Source organism: Lutra lutra, chromosome 8, assembly GCF_902655055.1.
Source record: "Lutra lutra chromosome 8, mLutLut1.2, whole genome shotgun sequence".
In the NCBI taxonomy this organism is placed as follows: domain Eukaryota; kingdom Metazoa; phylum Chordata; class Mammalia; order Carnivora; family Mustelidae; genus Lutra; species Lutra lutra.
Window position 1 is genome coordinate 120,048,015 of NC_062285.1, and position 12,783 is coordinate 120,060,797.

General features: G+C 38.3%; 1 non-coding gene across 1 annotated transcript; it reads left to right on the forward strand.

Moving 5' to 3' along the window:
• Window positions 1–2,412: 2,412 nt before the first annotated feature.
• On the forward strand, window positions 2,413–2,555 carry LOC125108019 (U4 spliceosomal RNA). The gene has a single exon (XR_007129733.1). It is a non-coding gene; the product is annotated as a U4 spliceosomal RNA (small nuclear RNA).
• The last annotated feature ends 10,228 nt before the right edge of the window (window positions 2,556–12,783 follow it).

Sequence of the window (12,783 nt, forward strand, 5' to 3'; positions counted from 1 at the left end):
TATCATTTCATTCAAATATTCCTCCAACCAATACATGCTTGGTGTCCACAATGTAACAGGCACTGTAAGGAATAGAAGGATAATAGGCAATGTCCCTGTCCTCAAAAGTCTTGTCTATCAGGGCAGAAGAAGTTCTGGCCAAAACTCAGAAAAACTAAGGGCAAAAATAAAAGTCCAAATATGCTGCTCAGAAGAAGAGAAGGACCTCTAGCTGGAAGAAGTGGAGGGAGTGGGCAGTCAAATCAGGTTATATGGCTTGTATAAGATAAGTCAACAAGTACTAATTGGTGACTAATTAGGAATCTAGCTTTGAGCATTATCAAAGAGGTAGATTAAGTGGTAATCCCTGGCCTCATAGAATGCACAACATGTAGTTGGACCCGATATTCTAGCACTAGACAAAATGTGCAGGGTAGGCAGGCTATCTCTACTTCTATAGCTTTTGATACATTTATTTTAAATGCCTATTGTTTATTAATATTTTAGTTTAATAATATTAATGTTTATTAATAGTAATTCAGTTTTTAATGGTAATCCGGTCTCAAAAAACAACAAATCTATTATGCATAGAGATAAGTCAGGTGTTGTGCTCTCTTGCTCCCTCTCTTTTCTTTTTTCTTTTTTCTTTTTTTTTTTTTGAGAGGAAGGAGGGGTGGGGCACAGGGAGAGCACAGATCTTGACATGGGGCTCCATGTGGGGCATGATGTCTCGGGGCTCAATCTTACAACCCTGAGATCATGACCTGAGCCAAAATCAAGTCGGATGCTCAACCGACTGAGCCACCCAGGCACCCCCAGTTGTCTCTCTTTATATGAGTGGTTTTTAATAAAGAGATAATGGAAAAAAGAGATCAAGACATTTTGAAATAGCCTCTAATCTTTTGCCAAATTATAGATGAACTATGCCATTCTTTATGAATTTTGGATGCAAGGTGGTACTATGAAAACTAAAATTTTAAATTACCAAATTTAAATTTGGTTTACTGCTTAGGCCCTTATTGTGGAAGAATTAATGACATAGTTATGTCTGCAGAGTCACATAAAATTTGGGCTTAGCGTTTATGTATAGCAAGATAAAGATCAGTATTAAACTTTCTTTTGAAAGGCTAAATATTTTATTTCACAATGGAGATATGCTATAAATCCTTAACAAATTTACTTTAGAATAATCTTTGGAAATAAATTTAATTTTTGTTTATCTTGTAAGCCCATGAATGTGAAGTGATCTTCAAGTTTCCAACCTTCTTATCTAAAACAACCTCACTTAGGGCACCTGGGTGGCTCACTTAGTTAAGCGTCTGCCTTTGGCTCAGCTCATGAACTTGGGGTCCTGTGATGGAGCCCCATGTTGGGCTCCCTGCTCAGCAGGGAGCCTGCTTCTCCCTCTACTCTTTCATATGCTTGTGCGCGTTCTCTCTCTCTCAAATAAATCTTAAAAAAAAAAAAAAAAGAATGAGGGCATCTGCTGACTCAGCTGGTTAAGTGTCTGCATTCAGTTCAAGTCATGATCCTAGCATCCTGGGATCCAGCCAGCCCCACATCAGGCTCCCTGCTCATCGGGGCATTCTGCTTCTCCCTCTCCCTCTGCTGCTCTCCCGGATCATTCTCGCTCTCAAACAAATAAATAAATCTAAAAAAAAAAAAAAAAAAGAATAAAATCTAGCCATTTGCAATGGTGTGAATAGAGCTATTATGCTAAGTGAAATTATGTATTATGCTAAGTGTATTATGCTAAGTGAAATAAGTCAGAGAAAGACAAATATCATATGATTGCACTCATGTGGAATTTAAGAAACAAGACAGATGGACATATGGAAAGGAGTGGGAAAAGGGAGAGAGAGAAATAAACCGTAAGAGACATTTAAGGATAGAGAACAAACTGAGGGTTGATGGAGGGAGATAGGTGGGGGGATGGGATAGACGGTTGAAGGGTATCAAGGAGGGCACTTTTTGTGATGAGCACTGGGTGTTTTATGTAAGTGATGAATCACTGAATTCAACTCCAGAAACCAATATGGAACTGTATGTTAACCAAGTAAAATTTAAATCAAAATAACATAAAATAAAATAAAACAACCTCACTTCCAAAGTTTGGCATCTCAGTTTTTGATGTCTTTACCTGAGAAACATGGTCTGTCCTTTTCTATCTGATTCATGCCTTCTGCGGTCTTACAAATTGGATGCCTCAGCTTTTTTTTTTTTTTTTTTGGTTGCAAGTCATGTACTCCCAACTCAGAGTTAAGCAAGTCTGTATGGCTCACACAAGTGACACCTAAGCCAGCAAATCACAACAGGCTCAAATTATATCATAATAGAGCCTGTGGGGGGAAGGGAGGCGATCTGTTTCATTTCAAACACAGAACGAATTGGAATGAGAGGCAGATTGAGGTAGACTTTGAAAAGATGACAAGAAGCTTTGCGCAGTGGCAGTATCGTAGCCAATGAGGTTTATCCGAGGCGCGATTATTGCTAATTGAAAAGATGATAAGAAACAATGGAAGAAAAAAGTTATTAATGTTTTTAAGAACTTTCTCTTTTAAAGAATATAAAAATGTTAATTCAATGTTCTCCTCACCCACTATTTTTTTTGTAAAAGCCCTAAAAATTATAACGATATTACAAAAAACGAAAGAAAGAAAATCACCCATAACTCTTCGATCACAACACAGTGACTTTTGTCATGTTGCAGTATATCTTTCCAGTCTTTATTTCATATTCATGTATGTTTTAATAGTTTACAGGTAGTTTTGTATCATGTGCTCGATGTATCATTATCATAAATATTTGTTCCTGTTATCTTCATGATTACCCTATTTGTTGGTTGTCCAACCCTCTGTAACTTGTGTTTCATGGGCCCTCCCCAACCTCTCTGCAAAATCTTCTCCAGAGTGTATCCCAGAGCTGCTGCAGGGTGGGGTGCTTCCCTTGTGCTCCTGCCCAGTCGCTTGCCATCGGCATCATTTAATTACTCTTCTCTTTTGCTGATGACCACCAAGCTTTCAGGCCAGTTGAGTCTGCATATAGTGAGGTTGCCTCTGCCATCCTTTGCCCTGGATACTTTTGACTTCCTAGATAGAACTTCTGTTTCAGTTTATCCTTTCAAGTCGCCTGCTTTGATTTCACCTCCTGCTGTTCCAACCTAGGGGGTTCCCATTTGCAGAGGGTGGAAATTGGACTGGGGGCTGACAAAAGTGTTTGGGGTTCCCAGCAGTAGGCACAGGTTTTTCCTGAACTACCTCTAAACTACACTCATTTTTTAGTGATAAGAGAAGTTGTATCTAAAAACTGTGCTTGGTATGAATTTTTAAAAAAAAATGTTTACTCTAGCGGTGCCTGTGTGACTCAGTCAGTTAAGCATCTGCCTTCAGCTCAGGTCATGATCCCAGGGTCCTGGGATCCGGCCCCGCACCAGGCTCCCTGCTCAGCGGGGAGTCTGCTTTTCTCTCTCCCTCTGCCCCTTCCCTGCTTGTGCTCTCTCTCTCTCTCACTCACTCTCTCTCAAATAAATAAAATCTTTAAAAAAAATTTATTCTGGGTAACATAAGAAGTGGCTCTGCCATTTTTTGAGGGGGGCAGGGACAAAGGGAGAGAGAGAGAGAGAATCTTAAACTGGCTCCACACCCAGCACAGAGCCAGACATGGGGCTCGATCTCACGAACCTGAGATCATGACCTGGAGATCATGACCCCGCCATTTTTTAACAGTATATACTCTTACCACGTCAATCTGTTTGACCTCCATTTTCTCATCTATAAATTGACATAATACTTTCTACTTTGCGAAGTGATTGTAGGGATTAGAGGCATGCTTGTACAACTCTCACCACCATATTGATATTGATATTGATGGCTAATGTTACTACGATTTTGTTCACGTGCTAGAAGCAGACTTAATTTAAATGGCCTACCTCATCTTCAAAGTGGCAGATAGTGGCAGAAAGTGGCAGAAAGTCAAAATTTCAACCCTGTTTTGATTAGCAACTTAAGAAAAGTTCTTGAAGGGCGCCTGGGTGGCTCAGTGGGTTAAAGCCTCTGCCTTCCACTCGGGTCGTAATCCCAGGGTCCTGGGATCGAGCCCCGCATCAGGTTCTCTGCTCAGCGAGGAGCCTGCTTCCCCCTCTCTCTCTGCCTGTCTCTCTGCCTACTTGTGATCTCTGTCTGTCAAATAAATAAATAAAATCTTTAAAAAAAAAAAAAAAGAAAAGTTCTTGAGCTCCAAATAATTCGTATTACAAAAAGGATACTTCGTTAAATTAAATGAGAAAAATACATTACTTTGAGATACTTGAAAATGAAAAGGCTTTAATTCAGCATTTCCATTTTTTTGCGTCTTCAAGCAAAGGGTCCGTTTCAACATACTGCCGTAAGATACTCAATACGGAACTCACTAAACTCTAGTGAAATTGTTTGCTATAGACTGAATGTTTACCTCTCCCCCATCCCCAAATTCATATGTTACATCTTAATCCCCAATATGATGGTATTAGGAGGTGAGACTTTTGGTAAGTGACTGGCTCATGAGGGCAAAGCCTTTATGAATGGGCTTAATGATCTTTTTTAAAAGAGCCCCAGAGAACTCCCTCATCCTTTCTGCTTTGTGACAATAGCCAGAAGATGGTTGACTATGAACCATAAAGCTGGGTTCTCACTAGACACCGAAACTGTCAGTGCCTTTACCTTGTACTTCCAGCCACCAGAATGGTGCAAAAGAAATTTCTGTGGCTTATAAGCCACCCAGTTTACATTATTCTGTTAGAGCAGCCCAAATGGAATAAGGCAGTGTTATGGACAGAGTTCAGACAATAGCAAAATGACGCAGCAGGAAAAATCAGGGTTTGAATCTAGAGAATAGAGACACACCCGGGTGAAGGCTGGGGCTATTTATTTAAGATGGTTAAGTTTGCTAGTAGATTTGAAGCCAGGACATCTGTCATGAAAGAAGAAAAACAGGCAGGAACAAGATGGGGTAGATGGCAGATGAATTTTCCAAGCAGCTGGCGATCAGTGCAAGTCTAGACAGGTAGGAAGTCAAGGTTGGGAAAGTCTGGTGGTAACACATTTGGAACAAAAGCTTTCATTTTCACAGAGGTTTGTTGTTGGTTGGTTTTTGTTTTGGTTTGGTTTGGTTTGGTTTGGTTCCAAAGAACTTTCTTTTGTGACTGTGGGATGTCCCAGTGAAGAAACATAATGGCAACATAGTATAGTGACCTCAGACACAAGAGATCCAGGCTCAAATTGCAGTTTTAACACTTAGTAGCTGTGTGACCTTGGACAAATAATTCATTTCTGGAGTCTCCACTTAATCACTGTAAAATGAAGTGGCTGTATTAGATCCATGGTTCTTAACCATTTTTTGGAAGGAGGGAATCATTCTCATCTAATCTCTTTGATCTGATGGAAAAGGATAATTTTTTACAAAATGCACATCAGTATCCCCTCAAATTTGGCACACTATTTTATTTCATTGGAAACTTATTCCCTTCACATAGAAAAAACTTTAAAAAAATGTTTCCATCTCTCACTCTTGTTTATTCACATAAATGAAGTAATTGAAATAAATGCATATGTAAATACAAAAAAAACAAAAGTTAAATTCTTCCCCAAAGCAAATTTAAATGACATGGCTGCCATCATTTGACTTCAGAAGAAATTCTAGAGTAGTCTTTACATCATAATGTTTGTAATTTTTGAGATCCTGTCAATTTTGACTCTTAATTTTGATATCAACAGGTGAAAGAAAGCCACAGTTAATGAAGAAGATTGTAGCAAATGGGTAGGTTTATGTCAGAACAGACTGGATTTTTCTATAACTCTTCAAGCTAATAGTTGTGTCATTTCCTCTGTCCTCAGGTCAATGAAGTTAGTCATTTTTGCAAGGTCTGCATCATCAATGATATACATGTCAGCAAGAATGTGGTTAAAATCCACATTTCAATTTTAAAAATCCAATGAGCATAACTAACCTTTGAAGAAGTTCTGTAGTGGTTTCCAGGTATCTGTACATTTACCTTGTGAGAAATTGACTAGTTTCGTCACTCTTGAATGGAGCCAGGAGAATCTCCTCCAGAGTGGGAAAGGGACAACACATAGACAACAGTACTTGTCTGTTTCCAATCCCTTCTCCCACAGTAGTAACTTGGCCAAAAGAGCTTTTGGGGTTCTGTGTGTGTGTGTGTGTGTGTGTGTGTGTTTCAAATTGTCATCCTCAGGATCTCATGCCAAAAAAAGCCTTACCTTATTCACGTGATCAAAAATATCAAAGCCAAAAATGACTTTTTTCCTATGGATTATTTTAGGCATGAATTCTGATGAATAACTTCATATTCTGCTCTCGTTTCTTGACAAAAATTTCTTCAAATCCCTGTGAGTCAAAAGGTCTGGAGAAATTGACGCCTTCTGCAGCAAAAAGCAAACTTCTTCAGGACTACTGGCAAGGGCTTTGATGCCTACGCAAGGTGATGTAGAAAGCCATGACTCATGGTGATTTGTTGAGCTTCTTTCTTCATCAAAGCAGAAAAACCAGATGCATTGCCAAACACTGCAAGTGCACCGTAATTCTGAAATTTTGTTTGCAGTCCCAGTTTTTACTTAAAGAAGTACCTCTACCATTCCATACCATTCCTACCATTTACAGGGCTTCTGAGTTTCCCAAAAGGGCTCACAAAGTAAATTTATTTAATTTTTTTCAACACATATTTGACAAATAAACAACAGAAAATGACTGGCACTTGCTGAATAAGAGAACAATGTAATCACAAATTCCTCCATATTCTGATTCAAAGTAACAGACAAAATGTTAGTAAATCCAGAACAGGGTATGTAATTTTGCAAAGACACTGCTTTCTTATTATTCCTTTATTCCAAGCTGTAATTTAACTTGACCATATAAAAGCACAAGCCTTGTCTGTGTCTTCTTTTGCCTAGTAATGCAATTAAAAGCCTTAACACAGGGGTGTTGGGAGAAATGCAAGCTTTTAGGAAATTCCAGCCTTTCCAAATTGAGTCTTCTTAAAACAAAACAAAACAGATAACAATAACAAAAGCACCTCATGGTCTCATGTATTTTCAGGGTAGAGAGACATAGAGGTGTTTCTTCAGCTCTTTATCTGCTAGTTGCCATGAGCCAGAATCATGATTCACAGCAAGCAATCCAGCTTTCACATCTCATGACAACAGAGCAATGCATATAAAACAAAGGATGCCATGCTTAAAAGTATTTTTTTTTCTTTCACTTCCAGCTAGATGTCATATAAGCAGATACCTGTAAAATAACATCAGGAATAATTTTAATTTTTAATGATTATATTAGGAGAGTTTAAGAGTTATTGCTTCTTTCTTTCAAATTTTCAAATTTTCCATAATGCTCTTATACTAGTTTTAGAGTATGAATTACATATTAAAATGAAACAATATTGGAAAAAAATGAGACTTCAGATGTCAAGAAGATTATATGCCACTTTGATATGAGGGCAGTTACTTACTTTCAGAATATAATCGTTACATTAGCCATAACTAATTGGGCTAGCTGTTTTTCATATATTATCTCATTTTATTTTCATAATAATCCTGTAAGACAAGTGCTGTTATTGCCCTTATTTTATCCATGGGGAATTTGAAACACAGAAATGATAAGTAACTTGTTCGATTACCGCATAGGTAGCGGCTAAGTTATAATTTGAACCCAGGTCTCTTTACCTCCCAGGCGTGTGCTCTTAATCACGACACAGATGTAAAGGAATCGTAGATGTAGATGAGAAAATAAGCGTAAGTGAAGTAAGCCGAATTCTTAGCTGAAGGGTAGATACAGGATATCCATGGGAGGAGGGCTTAATTTCAAGAGAAATGAATAGACGTGTCTTTGGGGAAGGTACCATTTTACAAACAAATCCAGCTCTCTTTGCTGTACATCTGTTTTCCCGAAGCGTCTTCTGACCTGTGACTCGGGCTCCATAGTGGGTATTTATGAAGAATGGAGTCCCAATTCACAACTCAGGTCCTTACAATTTTCCATGAGGAGCTATGAACCTTTCCTGTCAGACAAGCTCTTGGGGGTTTGAGCAGTATGAAACAATTTTTCAGAGACCAGATCGCACCATCCCCTTCTCTCAATTCTCCTTCCTTTATTTATTTACTCCTGTATCCTCTCAGCCCGGCTTAGTGTCTGGCAGATAGTGGGCACCCAGTAAATGTCAGTTGACTGATGGAATAATGAATGAGGTTTTGAAAGACTCACCACAAGTTGGTGGAATGAACACCCAGCAACTTGTTGAAAGCCTGCTGCAGGAGAAAGATTTATACATACACAATTGGTTCCTCCCCCAGCCCCCCAAGAACAACATAGTTGACAACGGGAAAAACCATCTTGGAATGCCCTCATGGCAAGCCTTTGTTTTGATACCACGTGTCTGACTTGGTGGTGTTGACTTGTGCACATATTCTGGCCCCTTAGATCTCTGAGTCTTTCTGTGACCATTTTATGCCGTCATTTTCTTATCTTTAGAGAGCATATTTTTTCCGCCACCCTTAGCCATTCTAGAATTCGTTCATTTGATTCCTGACCACTTTAATGATATGGTGGACTCAATGTGTCCACTAATCCTTCCGGAATGAAAGAGAAAAGAGTGATGTTTTTGTTTCAGTTGCAAACAATTTTTCTCCCTCCCGGAGCAGGGGTTGGGGAGGGATTCTACCTTCCTCTTGAGTTATTCTCCAGTAATCCAGCTCTTGCCCGTTTCCAATCATATTGGCTCAGCAAGGTGACTCTGCAGTTTTTTGGGGTTTTTTGTTTTTTGGGTTTTTTTTTCCTGGGGAAACACCTGTTCTTTCTGCAAATGAAAAGCTATTGCTCTCATTAAAGGAGTCCTAATGCCCTGGGAGGATTTCCTTCTGTGGTTTTGTTTGTTCCTGAAACAGGTTCTCCTACTGAGCTTTCTTGCTTCTATAGCTTTGGTAAAGGGAAACAAATTTTGCTGGCAATTTTTTTTTCAGTTCTCATTATATTCATAGACCTTTTTTCTTACTAGTGCTCATGTAAACACTTGTCGTGAGCGAAAAAAAGATAGCCTTCCATACTGCCCTAAAAGATAGCGTTTGCCTTGGGAATAAATGCCAATAATTCCCATCTCTCTCTATATATATTTCTATGAAAATGCAAACACAATCTCCTGATGAGCTCAACTGGACTGTTTGAAAGCCAGGAACCGGGCGCCTGGGTGGCTCAGTGGGTTAAGCCGCTGCCTTCGGCTCAGGTCATGATCCCAGGTCCTGGGTTCGAGCCCCACATTGGGCTTTCTGCTCAGCAGGGAGCCTGCTTCCTCCTCTCTCTCTGCCTGCCTCTCTGCTTACTTGTGATTTCTCTCTGCCAAATAAATGGATGAAATCTTTAAAAAAAAAAAAAAAAAAAAGAAAGCCAGGAACCCATGATCCACTTCCCTGTTGGGAACCAATCTTATATTAAAACATGGCAAATATTATCTAAGAGAATTTTACTGCAGTGCAGCTGGGAACTCCTACCCTGAAATTTGTTGCAGTGTGCCAGCCTGTGTTTTTTTTTTTTAATTAATTTTTATTTGACAGATAGAGAGTACAAGTAGGCAGAGCAGTAGGCAGAGGGAGAAGCAGACTCCCGGCTGAGCAGGGAGTCCGATGCGGGGCTCGATCCCAGGACCCTGGGATCATGACCCGAGCCGAAGGCAGTCGTTTAACAGACTAAGCCACCCAGGCGCCCCTGCCAGCCTGTGTTTTAAACATGAAAGTTTGCGGGATTCTTTATCCAAACTCAAGTTCGATGACATTTTGAAAAAAAATTTCTTACATCCTAAATTTAATTGTGTATTCAAACTGCATTTAAAAAATTCTCTGTCATTTAGGTCCTCCTACTCACCTATACCAAATAACCAAAGGGTTAGTGGACGCTCATACTACCAAATATAATATTGTATGAGATAGGTCATCAACAGCTGTATTTCATTTTTTAATTCAATTAAAAATTCAATTATATTTTAACTCAATTACATATACTTATGTAATACACATATGTACATGTAAGCATACACATATATTTTTCTCCTTTTCTTTCCCCAAACTATTTTTTTTAAAGATTTTATTTATTTATTTGTCAGAGAGAAACAGAGAGAGCACAAGCAGGCAGAGTGGCAGGCAGAGAGAGAGGCAGGCTCCCGGCTGAGCAAGGAGCCCAATGTGGGACTCGATTCTAGGATCCTGGGATCATGACCTAGCCAAAGGCAGCCGCTTATCCAACTGAGCCATCCAGGTGTCCCTCCCAAAACTATTTTAAGAGACTTACATTAATACCCCTATATGATACTAAAATACATCCCGGTAGAAAATTCAGATGGCCTGGATTCAATACTTATAATCTGTTTGACATTATTTGAAACCTCAGTTTTTCACCTGTAACACTCAAGATTATTATAAAGATTAAATGAGATAATTCATGGAAAGTGCTCGGACAGCCTGTGGCAAACTGTGATATTATTCATTATAAGGAGAAAGAATCTGAGAAAAATACAAATATTAGAATCACATAGATAAACATATTGCTTTAGTTGTTCAAATTAAATAGTTGAATTCATTTTTAATTTTTTAGCTCTCTTAATAGTAAGACGAAACATAATCCATTATATAAATCTTGGTTTCAGAAGGGAAGAGGAAGTAAAATTTTGCTTGCTCTGGATTCCAAAAGGAACTTATACATTAGGTGTAATTTTGTATTAAGTAATATATTGTAACTATATTATATATTAATATACATTAATATATTAATATATATTAAGTAATTCAATATATTAAGCAATATATTGAATAATTTCTCAGTAACATTTTATAGCAAATAGTGTCAAAAATTTAATATGGCTGTGATATAGCAACTTTTGGTAAAAATCCAAAGTATTTTATTAAAATATAGGTTTGTAAAAAATTATATAATGGACTCAGTAAATCATCCCAAATTTGTAGTCTTATAGAATTCAAAAAATACTAACTGAGCATTTAATTTGTGTACAGTACTATCCTAAGCACTGTAAAGGAACACATAGATAAATTAGACTCAATTTTGCCCTCAAAAATTTACTAATTCTTAAGGCATGGGAATGAGAATAAGAAAATGATAACAAGAACTAGGATCAGGGGAGATGAGTGTAAACCACAAAGGAAGATAGAAAATGCTCTGGAGCTTCAAAGGAAGGCAAGGTCTATTCCTTCAACACATCAAACTCAACTCCACCTCAGGGCTTTTGCACATGGTATCCCTTGAACCTGGAATGCTCTTCCGGCTACAAAATATGGACAATTTCTCCTCTCTCTTGAGGTCTCAGCTTATGGTTTTTCCTCTTTGTGGAGGCCTTCCTTGACCACCCATCACAGAGGAGACTTCTCTCTATAATTTATCTCAGCTCCTTATTTATTGTTGTTTTTCTTTATAGTACTTATTATAATTTATGATTATGTCATTTATTGGTTAGTTTTGATTTATATCTGTCTCCCTATGTAGAATATAAACTCCAGAGAAGACAAGACTATGTCCGTTCGTCTTGCCTTCCATTTAATCCTTGGTGCCTAGAATAGTGCCTAAAAGAGGGGCTCCGGGTGGCTTAGTTGGTTAAGCACCTGCCTTTGGCTCAGGTCATGATCTCAGGGTCCTGAGGCTCCAAGTCAGGCTCTCTGCTCAAGGAGGAGTCTGCTTCTCCCTCTCCCTCTGCCCCTCACTCCTGCTTGTGTATATGTGCTCTCTCTCTCTCAATAAATAAATAAAAAATCTTAAAAAAAAACAACAAAAAAACAGTGCCTAAAACAGCAGTCATTCAGTATATGTTTGTTGAATGAACCAATGAACAAACAAAAGATCCCATTTGCTTGGCAAGATCAGGACAGTTTTCATGAGAGGAAGAAAGGTATCCCAAAGAACTGGATAGGTTGTAGGTAAGGGTCAAGAGATGAGAGATGTTCAAACAGAAGGAAAGGCATGAGCAAATATTTGGAGCCCGGGAAATGCAAAGCATTTTCTGAGAGCAAAAAACACTGTATACCTTTGAACTTAAGATGCACATTCATTCTCCTACTTCCTCCTTCTATTTTAACATATTAATTGGCATGTGTCTTGTAATTACTGTCTGAACATACTACAGTTGTACATTTTGTTGTCTAAAATGTTTTTTTAATTGATAGGGTGCTTTATAATCATCAGTTGCATTTTAGAATTGGGAAAATAAAGCAATCCTCTCTTATTGGAACACAGTGTGTGCAGCGGAGCTGAGAAGGTTCTGCTGTAGAGGTCATGCCGTAGGCGTATACCAAGGCCAGAGTGGTAAATTTATAGCATACTTAATTTATCAGGAATGGGAAGGAATTCCTACTGAAATTGCAAAACTATATTGTTTCCCAAAATAGGTATAAATCTTTCTGTAAAGATCTATTTTTTTGACTATTTACATTTTTAAATTTCAGGTCCAGACAAAAAACTTCTCTGTACAAAGCCCAGGAGGAGATAAATTCTTCCCCACTGGACTATGAGCTGTTTGAGGGCAGAGGCTATATCTTTGGCAACTATCACAATACCCAGAATGGAGTAGAGGCTTTATTAATATTTATGAAATATTAAATTAGTACATATTTGTTGAAGGAATGACAAATGGCATTTTACCATTCTTTAAAAGAAAAAAATTATGGTGGATAATGGAGATGAAGACAGTGGTGAGTAAGAATTTTTGAAGCCAAATGGAGTTAGTTAATCTAGGAAAAGACTTTGGAGGAGAGAAGTGTGTAG